General features: G+C 41.3%; 1 long non-coding RNA gene across 1 annotated transcript in view; it reads right to left on the bottom strand.

Moving 5' to 3' along the window:
- Positions 1-448: 448 nt before the first annotated feature.
- Positions 449-18,437, bottom strand: part of LOC121194433 — a 43,138-nt gene continuing 25,149 nt past the window's right edge. Inside the window, exons 4-5 of the long non-coding RNA XR_005895380.1 lie at positions 9,177-9,306; positions 449-681 (exon numbers count right to left, since the gene is read on the bottom strand). This is a non-coding gene — a long non-coding RNA (uncharacterized LOC121194433). The remainder of the gene's footprint in view (positions 682-9,176; positions 9,307-18,437) is intronic.

The following is an 18,437-nucleotide window of genomic DNA, read 5'->3' on the forward strand; positions in this document are numbered from 1 at the left end:
ACTGACCTCATTAATTTATTTCCATCATTACGTAGCTTGAAGTGTGAAGATTCAGCCCCCAATTGTAGTCTGAGATTCTTTCCTCCAAAAAGCAGGTTCTGTGTAACACTATTTCATACAGACAGCTCTGGTGGAGCAGCTATTGATTTTAAAATCAATAGAAAGTGAAGGGAGATGGAGTGGAAATGGCTTGGAATTGGGCTGGCCAGGAAAGTGTCAGGTACTCCGGGTGTGTGTGTGTATCATATGTATTGTGTCAAATGTGTGTCAAACGTCAGTGTCAGAGTTTTATGATCACATAAAACTCTGACACTGACGTTGTCAGTGTTTTGTCAAGAATGAAATTTTCACTGGTTTCTGAAAACTCAACATGTTTTTATTTTCTCAGATTCATTCATTCAGACTTTGAGATCAATAAAAACTGACTCAGTCCAAACCCATTGTTATGTTTTGAAAATCTTTCTAATTACTGGCCGTCATCCACAGCGCTTTTATTGGATTGTCTTTGGCAACAGGCCCTTCTGCACCTTCCAGCACCAAGAGAGTGTGTTGCTGAGACCGTAGGATGAGAGACACGGGGAGAGGGGAGTTAGTGGGATGTGGTGGTGAGATAATGGGAGGAGTATAGATGTCTTCCTGGGGCCCACTAGTGGTTGCTCCTTGCCTCTTCAGCCACTCTGACTGAGGGATAAAGCAGATAACAGCCACAAGGAGAAAAGAGAGATTAAAGACTGAGAGACTGAGAGGAAGACGGATGGAGAGAGTGGATCCACATGCTCACCATGCTCCTATCACCTCACTCTGAACGTGGACAACTCTCACACCACAGGGAGGAGAGATAATAGTGAAAAAGACAGACCCACCTGTTTGACTCCTATAAATCATGTGTGTATGTCTGTGGGTTTTGTGAGCATCTGCATGTATTTGTGTGTATCTGTGCATGCACGTGTGCACTGGTGTGTGTAAATTATCCCCTTGGCCTAATTGGTGGCTGATAATGTTCTCATTTCCTGTGGAGGAAATACATAAGTCACTGGGGGCCTGCTGGGTCCCTTTGGGGCTTCAAACACTACTTGACCAAACCACTGCCTGTTTGACTGCGTCCTAATCTTTACCAAACCTCTAAACCTTTCTGTGAAAGAGCTTTTGCTGTGGTACATCTGGTAAAATGTGGATTTCTTCTGGTGAACGCTTTGGTGTGCCAGCAGTTTCATGTGCAACTTTATGTGTTCGAAACTAAGTATGTGTGTCTGTTTGTGTTTCGCTTGATCGCTGCCTTCCCTTGACAGTGCTCATAGAGAGAATTAGAGAGCGGGTGAGATAATCACATGAATAAAATGCAGCCGGTAGCTCATTACAAACCCTATTATTCATTAATTAACATTATTAAAACGTCTAATAGACCCCGGCACTCCTCCCAAGCCCCCTGCCTCTTTTCAACTAGGTCCCTGCTCCTCGGTCCCTCCTGTTTCTCAACATGAAAAGAATAGCACATCAAACGAGGCCTGATTTCAATGTGTTGGGGATTTGCAGGTGCAGAATCACACTGCGCAGGGGATCTACTTGTCGGTCGCGCCTCTTCCTCTCCGGCCTCGCTGTGACACACAGCGCTCACCCGCGCCATAACAAACCCCTCATTAGGAGTGGGGAGAGAACTGGGCTGTGTGCTCCCTAATTAGGTCCCCATCTGAAACTTTCTGTCTTTCCCTCGTCCCTCATCCCCCTTCCCGCTCCATGTCCCCTTCATCACAGGAAAAAAGAGAATGCTGACATTCATGGAGGGAAGTTTAATCAGCTGTATGTGGAAGGGATACAAGGGAAAGTTTTGATAACAGTTTGTGTCTGTGATATGTATATGCAAAGGAAACGCACCCCTTTAGTATTCTAAAGAGATTAAGCAATGTCGCTTTTGTCTTGTCAAGATTTTGTGATGTAGGAAAAGTCTGTTTCAAATGTGTGTATGTTTTACAGGTTCATCTACAATTCAGCGACAGAATTTCATTCATTTGATTCTTCCCTGTTCTTACTCTGTGGTCATCATGTATATACACAGATTAAAATCCACAGATTCATCCACGAGATGTACAAATATGGCAGATTAATTTTGTTAAATTGCAGTAACCAATACTCAACTGAGAGAATAATATCTATCAAAAGTTTTTAATTGTGTTCTGCGAGAAACGATGTATTAAACATGCATAATATATACTGTATGTGTAGCAAGAACTGGAAATTTTCTGTCCCCGAAATGTAATGATTATCATGCATATTCAAATGTCCAAACAATACACCTTAGTTAAACATTAATACCATCATTTAGATACAATCAGTTTAATGTGTCCAGGAAAAGAAGTATTATTCCTCATTTTGTTCTCATTATTTTCAAATAAACAGGACACTGTGTGTGGAGAAAAGGGGCTGAAGAGACAAATGATGAATATGTAGAAACTCTCAGAGATATTAGTGGGGTTTAAACTACATCCTCTGATTACTTTTCTAGTTTTAAATACTTGATGTTCCAGTTGTACTATGACCTTAAACAAGATTTTATTGGAACACAATATCCATACCATTAAGGGAGTCTTTTATCATTCTGAGAGGGACATTGGCTCCTTGTATCCTTTAGTGCAGTCTTTGTACATTAAATTACATTAATATTTCTATTTATGGCACCACATTCATATGTAACACAATACACCACATGCATATTGTATAATGCTAAAAACAAATATTCTCTCTTGGGATATTTGATATTATAATACAATTTTTAACTGAATTAATTTCTGAAACACAGTCACAGACACAGATAGATATATAGGAGTGTGTAGAAAGATTGGGGGGGGGGTTATACTTATCAGAAAATAATCTCTAATTTATCAATGGCAGCCTTGAAATTACTGGTGGTATATTAGTATGGAGGAAGCTCTCCCTCTCTTAATATCTTGTGCTTTCTTCTCACTCTCTCCCTTTCACACATACTGAATGATGCTTCCTGACAAGTAAATCACAAAAGAGGTGGTGTTCCCCCATGTGGCTGAAGAACCAGCATCCTTCATACAACCCTCTTCTCTTTCCTCCTTCCCTTTTCTTCTTCCCTCTTCCTCCTCCTCCTCTCCTGATTAAATCTGGTGCTCCCTGTAGGATTATTAGATTTCTAATTCAATCTGAATTTCAGGAACTTGTTTGCTTGGTTACCTGTCACAGCACATCAGCTTGTCATATTAGTGGTGATTGTTGGCTCTACCTAATCTGCTTTAAACAATTTCATTGGGTGCTGGTCTATAAATCATTCCGTAATGGGATTGACACGCGCAGGCTTAGCTAGGTAAACAAATCAGCTTTGTTTTATGTTAGGCAGCAATGAACTTGGCTTTATCAACTTCCCATCGATTCACACACACCACAAGGTCAAAATCTCTCTGGCTGCTCATCAGTGGGAGTAGGGGTCAGCACTCAGCAATTAGAATATGTATCAGATAGAAGCAGAAGCGTCCATCACATCCTGCTGCCACTGTGCCTTTCTCCAAAGCGTTAATTCATTTCTTATCAAAGTGAAGGCATTTCAAAGTAAAGCTTTGCGGCATTGGAGGGGAAGTTCTCTTTATGGGAATTTGAAAGAGAAAATAAAATTAGCTTGTAGTTTATTGACGGGAAGTCCCAGAGGCTGCTTAAAAACTCATTAACTTTCAAAACTAATTCAAACGTGTTTATTAACATCTGAAAGTTTGAGTTTTTTTCCTGATGATTTTTTTTTTCTTTAGGGCCAGTGTTTTTTTGGATTTGCAGACGTACTGTCGTTAAAGTCTACATTTTGCCCTGTTTAGAAAAGCTGATTTAAATGTGATTTTAATTAACAATCTCTTTTGGGTTGTTTTGCAAATCGGCTAAAGCTATGTGCTGTTCAATATATCGAATTAAGGAGTAGTCTGGAACAATATTGAATGAGGAAGTATGAATGTCAAACTCAAAATGTTATTAACACTGATCGTATTGTGTTCATTGTACACGTTTAAAATGTATTTATACTATTTTGACACTGGAAATAATAGTTATTATATTTACATACAATATTGATGTTTCACTGTTCTATTGTAAGTGGGTAATTTCAAGATGAAATGCACATGTAACGAATAACATTCTGTTAAGTGTTAAAATCCCTTACCATAAATGGTGTGCTAAAAGAAAAGAGAAAAAAACTAACCAACCAACTGAACAGTGAGCAGTGCAGCTGCTGATGAAAAGGTCCTGTGGATGAGAGCAGTCAGAGGGGAACAGTGGTGTGCAGGAGGGCATCTTTACGTGCATAACTTGTCGAGCGCTAGATGCACTGAGCTACAGAGTCACAGCATCATGTTGAACTTTACTCACGTCAGATAGAGGCAAGATGATGAAGCTAAACTATTACCAAAACTGGAAAACAGTTTAGTCTGACAAACTGTGATCCACTGTAACACACTGAGGACAGACTGTTTGTGTGACCTACATAAATCCATAGATCCATCCACTTTCAGGTAGCTCCAAGAACATGACAGTGTCAACTACTCAATTACTAATCTGAGACAGACTCCTGCAGGAACTTGGTAAATGTTCCTTAATTAACAAAGACTGGATTCATATAAACACACTAATTAGACATTCATATTATTACTCTGCACATACATAAAGCAAGGGAATGCAGAGAGGAGCAAATAGCAGAGAGCTGACCTGTTCAGCAGCATGTCATGGGATCTTTTCACACCAATACATCTCCCTAATGCAGGCAATTTCCTGCAGCTTTTCACCCTAAGAGGGGATTTGACCTCTGTGGGCGACACTTAAAGTGAATTCTAATGTTTGCCAATAAGGAGGGATTAAGTCAGCCAGAAACTGCAGGAGAAAATGGGATTGTGTTCTTTTGCAATTAACAACCGTAAACATCTGCATGTTAGAATGTATGGAGGAATGTGTGTTATGTAGAAGCGCATTACACATATAAAAATATATTTTCAGGTAAAAACATACATATAAAAGCATGCATTTATGGCAGGTCTTCAGTGAAGACGTGACTGTTCTTAGCAGGGTGCAGTCGGGGGATTGGGACAGCTAAGTCCTTGTATATGGGGCATGTTCTAAATGCACATAAAGTGACGATATAGCCTGTCAGGTTAGAAGCTGCTTTATGGGAAAGTGGAGGCGCTTGGATGAATATATATCTGCCAAAGTGGTTGACAAGGCATCTGGAGTAAACACAGACATGTCAAAATGTGTGCACTGATGTTTTTGGGAGAGCCTTTTGTGTTTTGATATTTGTGTGCAATATTTTGGAAGGAAACTTTCACCACTTGAAAACCTCCCAAATCATAGCTGGCATGTTGAGGATAATCTTTTCAATTACCCGTCTCTCTGTTTCTGAGTGTGATAGGCTCTTAGCCTTCTGATTCCCCTGCACCCAAAAACTGTGTGCTGCTGTTGACAATGAGAGGTAAACAAGAAGGGGGAGAGAACTCACCAAATCCTCCAGAGGCCTGGAGGGGAAGCCACACAGCCCAAACTCCTTTCACTCCTCAGCTGCGAAACAGCAGCTGCCTTTAAGGCTGTGCTCAGGAGAGACTGACAGCAATTACAGCTTTCTCTTTCTCTCTCTTTCCCCCTCTCTCTCAGCTAGGAGAGAGCCACTCGATGGGAAACCACGAGAAAGGAATGAAAACCTCCCCTCCTCCTCCGTCTTACTTTCTGAGAAAGAGACATTTACTTCCAGCTCTTCGCGAGGGCGATGATTGTTTACTTTGAGTGATGTGCTATTATGACAGTTCAACAAATCAATGTTACACAGGTTTGTGGCAAATGGTGGAATTTTAGAGTAATCCCATGTAAATTATTAATCCTTTCAGGAGGAAGTTGCAGCACAGAGGCATGCAGCACATCTCTTACACACTCCAACCTGACAGTTGTACTGCTGTGCCAAAACGTTTGACAGCCTGCTCTACTTTAGATTTGTTAAGAAGACATTGGGGCTGAGTGTGAGTCAGATTCAAAAGCTGATCTGAGATCATTGCCGTGTCTCTTGCACATCAACTGTAATGGTTGCTTGGCTGGACTGCATGGCAATGAAACACAGAAAAGCTCTCTTACCCACTGGATGTTTAATTTACACAGTGTGCATCGTAGTGTGCTCAGTGTGTCTCATACGCACTGCACCAGATCGTTTCCCATTGTATCACATATTATAGGTCTTTAAAATCTCAGAGATGATTCCTGTGGGGCTTTTATTGGTCAGAGAACATTGAGAGACCATGAAAGTTGAGATGAGAAACATGGTAACTGAAAAATATAAGAATGACTCACTGACAGCTCATAACCATTTTAAAACTAGAAATAGATCCGCAGTAACTGCTGTGGTGAATTTGCTTCTATTTTCCTTTACTTTCCTCTCTCCTCCCAGCCTCAATCTCCTCCCCTCTCCTTGGTGGTCAGTGCAAGGATCACGAGGTGAAGCAGAATCAGAGTGGTACACATATTACTCTCTGTCTCCCTCCATTCTCTTCACCTGGTGGTTGACAGGGCCTGTCTGGCCTAACCTGGGTGGAAAGTGACTCTAATTGTCATCTCCACAGACAAGGTTCTGCAGCCATCCTGGAGGCACGGGCAAAATATACTTAGCTACTTTATCATATAGACAGAACCCAACCACCAAGGCAGCTTATTGACATAGACTTTTATGCAAAGGTAGACTTTTTGAATTGGCAGGTCACGTCACCCACTGCTTAGCATGCATACATAATGAGAATAAAGCTTTTTAGGCCCTGGCTGAGCACAAGCATCTGACAGGTAGGGTTTGGGAGTTCAAGGAAATGTATATATTCCCTGCCTCATCTTCCAAACCTGGGCTGGTTATAGATGATTGTGTTAGCTGGGAGCAGAGCATTTTACCAAATGTTCAGTGCTCAATAGCATTAGTTTGAGGCTGATGGCAAAATGTCAAATAGGCATGCCAACATATCCAGAAAACACAATCATGATATCCCGATGCAAAGCAGGTAGTTTTTGCAGTGGTCATGTGCTAAGTTTAGCAAGTAAGCACGCTAACATTTGCTAACAAAAAGAAATTCGAGCCGGGGCTGGCGGGAACGTCATTGCCGTTGCAGGAACTGGTCACAAACCAAAGTACTGGACAAGTTAAAAAATACAGGAAATTGCCAAAGTGAATACAATTCATGCCGTGGCGGGGGGTTGTAGTAAATTTCTGTACCAAATTGCATGGCAATCCATTCAATAAAAGACATTTCATTAAAACCTGAAAATGTCAACCTCATCATGGCACTAGAGGAGAAGTCAGTAGGCTTCATCCTCTGGGGATTATGAATGTGTGTACAAAATTGTGTTGGACAGACTGACACTGATATCCCTAAAACAGCCTTAGATAAAACCTTTCATCGTGGATCACACATATCAGAATGAAGTATGATCACCTTTGTTGCAGCTTTGTTTCCTTTGTTTTTTTCCCCTTTATTACAGATTTCAGCTGTTGCCCCCCAAAGGTGAAATTACCCCGCTTTTGTATGAGGCACAGTCAGCCTTTGAATTCAGCCTGCAAATGCCTGTGGGCCTATAAATGTGCTCTGAGAGGGAAAGAGAAAGTTAAGCTGTCCTATTGAATTGATTGAACATTCATGAAACTAAAGTGTGCCCTCCCTCCCTCCTCCTCACATGTGGAAATGACTTCCAGACATCTCCAGCGTCCCGTGTGGAACACAGCCGTGAGGATCCCTACCTTACGGTCAGGTGCTGAGCTGTTGCCCTGCAGGCACAATTCAATTGTTAAATCTCTTATGAGTAGAGCAGGAGGGTTCATCTTACCACTTACAAAATCACACATGCATGTTTTTGACTTTATTGGTATAACTGCACAATTATGTTACACGGCATCTTATTTTGTAATCGTGTTCTGCTTAAGTGCTCGTAGTTGCATAAATAGGGTCTAAAAGAAAAAGATTTTATATTGAGGAACTAAGCGGTTCTTACTCAACCTAGAGAAGGTAACATACTGTTTTAAATTCTTTGTTTCTCTACATCTTTGTTTCTCATTATTTGGTAATAATTTAGGAATGTTACAGGCATACACTATATTGACTTATTGGACTTTTCTGTGGCTTTCTCTGTTGCACGTTCATGTATCTAATCAAAATGCCTTATTACTTTTACCTGACAATTCGCTTAAAAAGAATGAATTCCAAGAGGTTCTCATTTTATGTCAGTGTCTGTATATTGTCAGTCTCAAAGATGGCAATATTGAAAGCAATTTTCTATGTATTTAGAGGACAGTCATACAATTTCTTGAAGGAGAACAAATCAAAATGCATGAGGTTTAATCAATAAAAGTGAGAGAAGTTGTATCATACGACTAGAATGATAAATTATACCAATTCTACTTTCTCCCATTGTGTGGATACTGCATATTCCTGTGAGTGTGTGTGTTTCTACACTCCAGCATGTACGTATGTGTTGTTAAATGAGAGTATGCAGTGTGTCATCATCATGTATTGTATCACCAGAGCCTTGTGCGCAGCGTGCAATCCACTAACAGACAATCTCATGTCCCTCCATTAAACCATGCGACATGTTCCACCCAAGGTTACAGTCACAACCACAAAACACCAACAACTCAGACAGCGGTGAGACCTAATCATTATTTGGCAGTAGTAGCAAAACCATGTCAGGGTGAAGCCCCCAACATCCTGCTTCCTAGTCACATTTTAATCATCTGCAATTAGTTTTGTTTTAATAACACTCACAATTAAAGGTCCTCCTGTTTGCATAATTCATGACACAGCAGCGCTGATGTCAGAAATCAAATGCAACAAATTAGAAATAACAAGTTTGAGACAGTGTGATTCAATTAAGATCCAGGGAAACATTGGGCCATGCATAATTGAGGGGCCGGCAAGGCAAGACTCATGTCAGGCCTGTCAGCCCCGCTGCAGCTATTGGATTTGGCCTGTCACACACACTCAAATCAGCCCTGTAAAAATTACAGGTTACATTGATTCCTTGTTTTTATTTGTGAGTGCTTGTGAGTGTGTGTGTGTGTGCTAATGTGGGAGCGCGTGTGAGTGGATTCCCTGCACGCATACAATCATATAGCGTATGTGTACGTACATATGTACGTTTGTGTATGTACCGTGTGTGGGTGTACTCACATTTGCAGTGCCATAAGAGCAGGACATAAATCAGGTGTGGGAGACCATGCAGGAGTGAGTAATGTAGCCACATCTGGAGCTCCAAGTTTGCAGGTCGGGTCCTTCAGATGTTGAGTGGAGCTGAGGCGAGCTGTAGGCGAACACACGAGGCAAGCAAACCACATGATCATTCCCAATTATTACTGTTATGGTTATAGAAAGATCATCAGTATTAGCAGTTGCATTCAACTCTGCCAGCTATTTGCAGGGACTTACAAAATGTGTGCTGGCAGAGCCATTTGTGTTTGTGCATCTGTGTGCCTGGATATGAGTGTTTGTGCCTAATCCCTGGATACAGCATGATTGAGACTTTGAAAGCCTCGCGTGTTGGGCCAGGTTGCAGATGTTACACATCAGCAAAAATAACAAACAAATAGGCAGTGGCTCACTGAAGGGCTGACAAAATCAACACAGAGAAGATGTGGCTTTATGTTTAAAAAAAAAAAGTTATACTCATTGTTTTGTGTTTGTTGTAGTGTCATAATGTGCACAGAGATTAATAAAAGTCTCATGAAGTAAGTGCATTTGTGCTTATGATAATGTGTGTCCTCCCTCCTGTGCTCACTCAAATGTCAGTTTACTTGCAGTTTAAAAAGTTAACTCTGGTCACTTCACAAACATGAGGACACATTCAAATAAAATTACCGCAGACATGAAGATGTAACATGCTCCATAAACTGCATGTTTTTGTGCAAGAAGAGAGCAAGTGTCGGGCGTTAGATGTGCTCTGTGTTATGAAACACTTACAGGGTTTTAATTACCACACAATCTTCAGGGATTGTTGAAAGCAAAGGAAATGGAATAACTTCTTTATGAGTTTGAAAACACCCCCTAATGCTTATTTAATTAAACAATCGTAACCACATCTCATAAAGTGCTCAAAGTTAATAAGATTTCCTAAGCAAACCCATATTAACACAGACTGTTGGCGTGCTTTAGAAAATCGCCATTCTCAAGATGGCATTTGGCAAACTGAGATAGAACTGGAGCAAATTATGCTACAAAGTAAAATTTTATGTGTGTACTTGGTAATTTAAAAAGTGTCACTGATGTCAGATTTCATTTCAGGCTATCAATACTGGCATCTGAAAAGGGAGGAAAACCAAACCACATAAACATGTCTATCAAAACACTTCCTGTATGAAGTATTTTCTGATTTGGATCTTGCTGAATGGCTGCTGGTGTAGGAAGGAAACATGTGTTAGTAAACTAGCAGACGCAGCCACACGTTGCCTTCAGAGTCTCTAATTTCTCACTGAATAATCACTAATGACTGAGGACCAATAGCTCCCCGAAGCATCATCTCAATCTCTCCTACGACTGGCTAATTGTAGCCAGACACACTAACCTCTCTGTGGCCTGTGTCCTGGCTGTAACCCTGGCACTTCTCTTTCTCAAATTCAGACGCTCGCTCCTCTTTTCTCTTGCTGTTTTATCAGCCTTTTCTAAATTAGCCCACTCCTGTTCTCTCCTGTTCTTTCTTTTGCTCCCCCTCCATCCCGAAAACTTCCCAGCTCAGCTACAACGACATATGGGAAACTTTTTCAGGTTGATTGCTCCAATCTGATTAAGGGAAGTTATGTAGCTGCCATTTATCGCTGCTGTTGTGAATCGGAAAGCAGCTGTGACGTTAAGGCCCTCACTTGAGCACCCTTTTCTCTTGCTGCCTGTTCTCAGTCCAAACTTATCCATTAGATCCTGTTCAGACGCCTCCGATTGTTCTAACTGCCAAGGCTGCACCATGAATCAAAACCTCTGGCAGACAGACAGATCTTTCCATAATTGCATGGTTCAAAACAATGCCATGCCCACTTAAAGCCAGAGTGGTTTGTGCTCAGTTAATTTACAGTCTAACAGAAACAAGAGGATCGGGGATGGGGAAAAAAGTGCCAGAAAAAAAAAAAAAAAAAAAAAAAAAACTTTCCTGCGAGAGGCAATTTTACATTACATTAATGTAGTTGGTTTGGGTTCAACAAAAGGGGGACTTGGCCTGAGGAACTGAGTGGAGAGGGGAATTAGAGCATTTAGCCATCTCCAGACACAGGAGAGAAATGAGCCTTGTGGCCTTTGTGTTATCTAATCTCGTTTGCATTTCCTTTCAGCATCATGAAAGAGAAATGTAATAGGGTCCTGATTGTGTTTGTTTGGTGAAATTCTCATTTAGGGTTGCTGTGGCCATGTGCCTCAACGAATAACTCTCTCCTGGCCGTGTTTCTGAGTGTGTACTACCCGCATGGTGGTGTGTATAGTTTGTGGAGTGCTTTGAGATGATGAAAAACAGCAGCCTTAAAACCAAAGACTACATGTAAGCCAAAAAAAATGAGGGTGAATTAATGCAACATCGCCACTTCTCTCTCTGACGTGTGAGCAGCTCGGTTCATATTTCTGAGTGATTGACTAGTGGAAGGAAAGCGCAGGCCTGATGACAAAAGAGACGGGAAATGGACGTGGAGAGGATTTGACATGATGAGTGCCATTGCCCCCATTGATCAGTAACATTGACATCCCTCCCAGAACCCTGGAAGGTGGGGCTAGAGTAGGCAGGCAGCTGAAGGTCACAGCTCGCTGTCACAGCACTGTCCAATCACATTACACATCACGGCGCCTGAGAAGCCGCTCGCCTTCCTCACATGATGGACAGATGACAATCATCCCCGCTCTATTGTTTCACTCAGTCTCCTCATCTCTGGGATACATGTGTTTCTGAGATTTTGTTCCCATTTATATCTTAAAAAGTGTCAAACCATATTGTTGGTAAAAGTGTCAAGCTATAATATCTTTGGTATCAAAACTTTCACTAACTTAATGATGATTAATGATGGTATTTTTTTTTCCACCATCGCCAATTTTCACTTTTTGGCCCTGCAGTTGCTCAGAGCTGCTGATTTATAGCGAGGGGTCGGTCAGAAAAGGTGTTTGTGCTGGTAGCCAATGGGCTCTTTGTGTTTATGGTGAGGGGAGAGGATGGAAAGGTGATTTAGGAAGACAGCAGGTCTGCTTCTTTTCAGCGCAAACCTCCAGTAGACAGGCCATTAACAGAGGTGGCAGGGAAAAGCAGTGGCAATCGCTTTGATTCTGATTTACACCCATGCTGAAAAACCCAAACAAATTAGAGGAACAAAATAATACACAGCGAGAAATAAATCACATTAATGATTAGGCTTTGAACGACAGTCAGACTTGAAAGTGAGTGGTGGCGGGGGCATCTGGAGGAGAGGATGGCAGATTATGAGATGATTTTACGCGCTGTCTTCAGAGAAAGGCTGAGAACAATCAGGCACCAGCAGTAACAAGAAGAAGGTCTTTGTTCTTCTCTACACTCAGTAACTAACATGTTGTTATTCAAGTCAACAGCCACTAGAACCTCGTTAGTAGGCCAAGCAGCTTACTGCTCATTAGCTGACAAAGGGGTGAAATTCATTGGCAAGAAATGCAGTAAATGTAGTTTGTGCAGCTTTTTGCCAGTATGCAGAATACATGAAGTGTTGGAATTCAAAAATGACACATATAATGTGACACATATCAGGAAGCTTGGACTAAGAATGTTTTGTGCAATGTTTTTTCTTAGAGATAAGAATCAGTTGTGGTGCTTGTAATTGTATTTTGCTAATCATAATTAGTAAAGCCTTAAACTGATACAGAGGATCCATGTCTGATCTAAGTAATAGAAGAAGTAGAAGAATTAGTATCAGCCAGATGTGGCCTCTCCACATTATATGCTGCTACTTTGTCGCTGGTGTTCCAAAACAATATCAGTGCAATTTTACAAATCTCAAAAAACATAGTTAAAACGCTGACCTAAAAAGTATGCTGATGTATGAATGTCCTCATTTGTAGTTAAGTAACGATTTTCTGGCATTGTTATTATAAAAAATGTTATGAATAATAAATAAATAATAAAAAGTCTGATTCCAACCAAGTGTGTTGGTATGAGACTACTACTCTTTATCAGTTTAGGTATGAGAATCAGTAATGGATAAAAGAATAGCTCATCTCTAATCATAAAGTGACAGATGCTTCATTTAGAAAATAAGGGCTGTGCTGCTCAGAGAGGACTGACAACCTCCCACACATCTGACCTGCTGATAGACTGTTGCCGCTGCAAACGCTGTGTGCTGCTAAATGAACTGGTCCGAGTGGAGCAGCTCGCTGCACTGTGGTCCCACAGTGAATTCCAGATGACAGCACTAATGGATGATCCTGTGATGCAATCATCTCTATCCCCGCTGCCTTGTTCAGCAGATGGGGTGTATTTCCCATTCAGACCTCTGAGATTGAGAGCTCCTTAACACAGACATGCAAAAGTCATTATACTTCTTACGTATACACTCCTGCTGGAGATCCACACTGATTTCATAATTCCATTTGATTTAAGGAAAATAGCTCCCCAAATACTTTCCTACAATCACATTTGACAGTTGGTCGAGAAGGTGAAGCCTCAGATTATGTTTTGTCTCCATCTTTGGAGCTAAAGTACGTGCACATTGACTTACAGCCTTTTGAAAGAGGACTGAGTTACATCAATGTTCTTTATCAATCTGCACTCCAACAACTGTGTAAACACAATTAACCACAACATCACAGAACGACCCAGTAACACAAACCACTAATGAGGTCCAGACATGTGCCATATATAATTCATTCTTGTTTATGACTAAGATCCTTAAAGCTTGTTTCGCATGACGTTTCAAAAGCACGCTTGATGACTCGCCGTAATTTTAGGCCTGCTGACCCAAGATGTCTCTAAGATGGAGAAATACATCTGTCCTTAAAGGGAAGCATTCAGCCAACTTCTTCTCTCCAGTGTCTCTTCAAATATAGGTATCTGTTACCAAAGTGAATGAGTCAGGTCTGCTGAGGGTATATCAGCTCAGACCTGGACGGTTCTCCTCTGCATTCACTGACACTGACTACACACCAGTGACATCCTTGACCAACAGTTATTATTATTATTATTATTATTATTATTATTATTAAGAAGAAGAAGAAGAAGAAGAAAGGTCTTCAACTAGCTCTACTACTGCAAATGCATTTACGTTGAAATGGTCCAAAACCATATAACATGTTATTTTTTTCTTTTTCCAGAGGGTGCAGTTGCTGTGTGTATTCTCTACATTTTACTACATTTTTAACAGAGTCAGACACAAACACAACACTTCTGTTTGAACCCTTTTTTACTTCATATCCATGGTAACAAATGTGCTGATACATTCATGTTCCCATGGTTACCAAATGAGCGTGCATAAATATATAACATGTTCCTTCTTTGACATTGGCATGCTTATCTGATGAATCATGTCAATCTGACAGCTGTTTAGATGTAAATTTTGAATTTATACTAATGTCAGTAGTAAATTGCTATCCCTTGCTGGATGCTATGGAAATTTCTAAGAAAACCAGAATGGTACTCAGTAGAGCACACAATGCCCTATCTCACAATGTTAGCGAAAGTGATTGAAAATTCCTGGATTCATCCCTGTAACCAGATCTAAATCAAAATCAAAAAATTTGATAAATCAGAATTTAATGGGTTCTTCCCTGGGCCATGCCCCATCCCTTCACAAAATAAACAACAAAACAAACCAACAAACAGACACAGGTGAAATCATAACCGCCTTGTCTCTTGTCTTTGGTAAAATGACAAGGACTTCAAATATTACAGCCAGTAAAGCAGTAATAACTGTTTAGATTAGAATGTAGACAGAATTATCCAGTCAGCAGTGAAAGCTTGTGGAACAAAGGCTAACCTGGAAGAGTTGAGGGACCTAGGCTGTCTATATCTGCACAGGTAATAAATGATGTACTTCCTCCTGTCACTGACTAGCCTGTAGGCCTATGTCATCCTGTTCAAGCATCCAGTCTACCAGTAGCTTGTACCACAGCGCCTGCCCTCCCCTGGGAACAGGGTAACAGAATCCCAGGCTTATACAGACATCCACACAAAGGGCAGGCCTGCGCTGGCAGGTGGCCCCAGCATAGATAAGTGTGTTTTCTGTTTTTGGGAGAGGCGGGGGTGTGAATGAAGGAAAGGCTGCTCACTTACAGCGCCTGTTTCTCTTCTGAAGGATGATGTCTCCTGTGGGCGTAACACACAAGTGAGGCAGTATACTGTAGACATGCTGATCTGTTTATGTCTGTGCTAATGCATAAGTAACCCCCACTCCAAACCCCAGCCTTCTGCGCGCACACACACACACACACACACACACACACACACACACACACACACACACACACACACACACACACACACACACACACACACACTTCTCTCTTATTAAATAAAGCTTAAAAAAACACTCATCATAACAATAAAATAAAATAAATGAATGATGAATTTATCACTTGAAAATCCTGGTGACTTTTGAAACAATAATTCTTTCTTTTCAAACAAAAGATAAACAAAAGCAGCTGGGCTCTGATTTTTTTTTTGTTGGTGACAGTTTGTTGTCCTGGCTGAAATGACAACAGTCACTGATGAGTTAGCATTGACTCTGTGATTTTAAAAAAATCCAACTCCAGTTGGCTTTTAAATGCCTCCAAGCTGACTTTTCTGAAAATCAGAACTCTGTTAAAGGGTCTTAAATGTGTATTTAATGGCTACACACACAACATCACACTAATTCAGAGTAATGATGTGAAAAAGTCTAAAGCTAACAGGTCCCAGGAAAAAAATAGTAACCTCACCAGTTTCTGATACATGTCAAAGATGTAAATAAATAACTAGCATTGTTCTTGTACTGATTTATGATATAATGTCAGTATTTTCATACCAGCTTCTATCCAGGGTGTTCCAGTCCTGGACTGGGCTGCTTCTAACATAACCTGTAACCACTCTAATTTTGCTCTTGGGTCTTTATTTTAGTAAATTCGTTGAGGATCATGGGTACTGTAGTAGTTACACCGAAGCGCCATGCCAAACTGTAGCTGATCATTAGAAGAAAAAATTGAAACTCCTGAAGGAAGAAAAGCAATTCCAGAACTAGTGTCTCCTCCCACTTCACAACTCTATTGGCAGATCAACTCTTGGATTCAGCCGTACTTGTCACTGTACCCCCTTCAGTCCATTTTCCAATCCTTCCACCCGTCTTGCTATTTAAACACTCTCATCTCTCACTTCAGCAGGCCCTGACAGCAGAATTTGCTTTTTTGCTCAGAGGTGAGTTGCAAGATACACAAATAACACAGAGGTGCATTTATGGTATTTGTATAATCCATGAAGTGAAAATTGCGCTCTATTTTGATGAAAGGCAATTAGACAATTACAGCTAATGAGGCCAATCCTTTTCTTTAACCCCAAAGAGTCCACAGACTAATTATCAAATTAAAGAATGCTTCTTTTCTCCCTCTGACCCTGTGCTGTCGTAAGGGGAGGGCTCTTTGGGAAAGGCAAACATTGGCCTGCTCTGTGGAGGTTGAGGCTGGAGAACAGGCAGGCAGCATTTAGAAAGTGATGGGTGTATTAATCACTGCTTAAGTTAAGACAGCTTTATGGTCTGCAGGGCAGGCACACTCAAATGTAGGAGCATATACAGACACTCTGCTGCTCAGACCGTTATACATCATATAGGGCTTTACCAAGAGGGCCACCAGTCAAACAGGAAACGCGGTTGTACCCACAGGAAGTGGACCAGCTCAGATGACTAGCAGACCTTGCTGGTGGAACTTCCTCCTCTGGGGAGGTTCAAAGGTCTCAAAGAAATCCACCTGACACACATGTATGCACCATATTTAGGTTTTCTATGTTTATCTCTGACATTTTAAATCCTGCAGTTAAATAATCACGTTGTGAAAACAGCTAAATATGATAAGAACTCATTTTCCTTCAGTCAGGATTTGTCTGCTCTCCTCGGTGAGCGAAAAAACTCTGTCGGATGCTCACTCTGACTAATCAAACAGCGTCTGTTTTCTCTCTCAGTACTTGGAAAGCTGATCGGGCTCAATGGGAGACCAGAGAAAATGTTTCCCAGTGTCCCCCTTAACATGTCTGTTGCCAAGTGGTCCAGTTCCTCATGGTACAGAAGGTTCAGCTCCAAAACAGCTCTCCAAAAATTTTCATGGTCTGTTAATATCATCCCTCAATTAGCTCCAACTTAACTCAGACCATACATCACCCCCCAACCCCCGCCTTCCCTGTCTCATTCACTCTTTTGCTGGCTTGAACTACAGCTGCACCTACTGGCAACTGAGAGGCACATTCTGAGTGCAGCACTATCTCTCTGCTTTTCACCTACTGAATGATATTCGCCCAAAGGTGACTACGCAACAAAGCCATAAATGTTAAAGTAATGCAACGCTATGGAGATCATAAATGTCAACTGTTTTCGTTTTCAAGTAATTCTCCCTTGTGCATGTTAAAACAACCTTAAAAATCCAAATAAAATAGCACCTTTCTGACATGTAAAGCTTCAGGTGTCACACAGCTATCACATTTCCTCAAGTGCCAGTAACAGGCATCAGCTAAATTGCTGCTTTTGCTTAATTTTCACACTCTTTCTTCATCAAACGCAAAGGCATGTCTTCCTCTGCCACCCATTTTACACTTTGAAACAGTGTGAAGGTCAGGGTTCAAAGGTTAAAGAGAAGTTCTTTTCACACTCCCACGCCTGCCCCTGCTTCACAGGGCAGCACTACAGGTGCAGGGCGTCTCTGAAACAACTTAACGGCCTCCTGCCTCCAAGGAGAGACCTCTGTGAGAAAAAAAATACACTCCTAATTGTTCCCTGCTCTGCGCCAATCACAGGCCAAAACACTCCTTGTTATTGTATCTTTGCACAGTATTTTTTCAGTCATAACGGCTGACAGAGGGGTTGGTGCAAGTTCACAGTCCCTCCTCTATGACAGTAACTCCTCCTGTCACCTGCTTTCATATGGCAGGGGTGTTGGTGTATGGTGAGAGACTCCAGCTGACACCCCTGACATGGCTGGACTTAATGAGGACTGATAGGAACCTGTCAGTGCAGTGACGCATTAAACAGCTTTGTCATAGATCAGCCGTAGAGTTTTATGCAAAACCGGGCCTTGCGTTTTACTTGCTGATGACCTTCCAAAGTTCGCCAGACGTCTTGCAGAGGCAGAGCTAGGTCAAGTTTAATTTTTCGACTTTGGGATGCAGAGAATGTAGAGTTTAACACACACGGGCATGCATGTATGCATGCAGAGTTATAAACACACATACGCTCTCCTACGCATACACTTCCTCTAAATTTCACCCCAGAAAAA

Source organism: Toxotes jaculatrix, chromosome 15 (assembly GCF_017976425.1).
Source record: "Toxotes jaculatrix isolate fToxJac2 chromosome 15, fToxJac2.pri, whole genome shotgun sequence".
Classification (NCBI taxonomy): Eukaryota; Metazoa; Chordata; class Actinopteri; family Toxotidae; genus Toxotes; species Toxotes jaculatrix.